Source organism: Pyxicephalus adspersus, chromosome 4 (assembly GCF_032062135.1).
Source record: "Pyxicephalus adspersus chromosome 4, UCB_Pads_2.0, whole genome shotgun sequence".
Taxonomy (NCBI): Eukaryota; Metazoa; Chordata; class Amphibia; order Anura; family Pyxicephalidae; genus Pyxicephalus; species Pyxicephalus adspersus.
Window position 1 is genome coordinate 105,831,278 of NC_092861.1, and position 822 is coordinate 105,832,099.

The following is an 822-nucleotide window of genomic DNA, read 5'->3' on the forward strand; positions in this document are numbered from 1 at the left end:
TTTTGACTATTTAAAAATTAGGTATATGTTGGATGTTGTATATTGTACTTTACTCAAAAATGTTCTTTGGTCAGAAAACCCCATATCTCTTCCTCTTTTAAATCTAAAAATGATTTTGTATTACTATACCTATTACTATACACTTTAGCTAAAACTCTAAAATGTAAAACTGTTTTCCAACAATTATTATGCATGATTTTGATTTTGGATAAAAGATGAAGTGCAAGACTGAAGATAGGATAACAGTTTTCAGTGTTATTTCAAAGCTATGTAGACCAGCACAAGATGGATTCTGATTAGGTGCTATAGGTTACTAACTTAAAGTGTATGAAAACCCTATATTTTGTCTTATACAGAAATATTGCAAGGTGTTAATTTTTTGCATTCTCCATCTGTGCATAAGGAAGGGTTCTGAGCTGTTTAAAAGAGGAAGGTAGAAGCATACTATATTGCTGGCACAGCAACAGTTATTTTTTGTTCTTGCAAAAACATAAAACATGGAGAAATGTGCATATTTTTCAGAGATGTACATATATGTCTTAGGAATCAGCTGTTAGAAATTACTTTTTTTTATAAAAAGTGTAAAAGGGAATAATATATGTAGAGGTTTACATAAATTGTTTTTCTTTTGGCATCCTCGATGTTGTTTTATTTTAGTGCAACAACAAAATTATTTAGGGGGTTAAAATATGCTGTCATTTGGCTCTATACTTTTTATTTAAACCTGGCAAATAGGAATCATTGGTAGACTCCTGGACCATTCTCATGGGAACTTGTTAAACAGGTAACACAGAACTGACCTTGAGGGATTTAATTATCAAA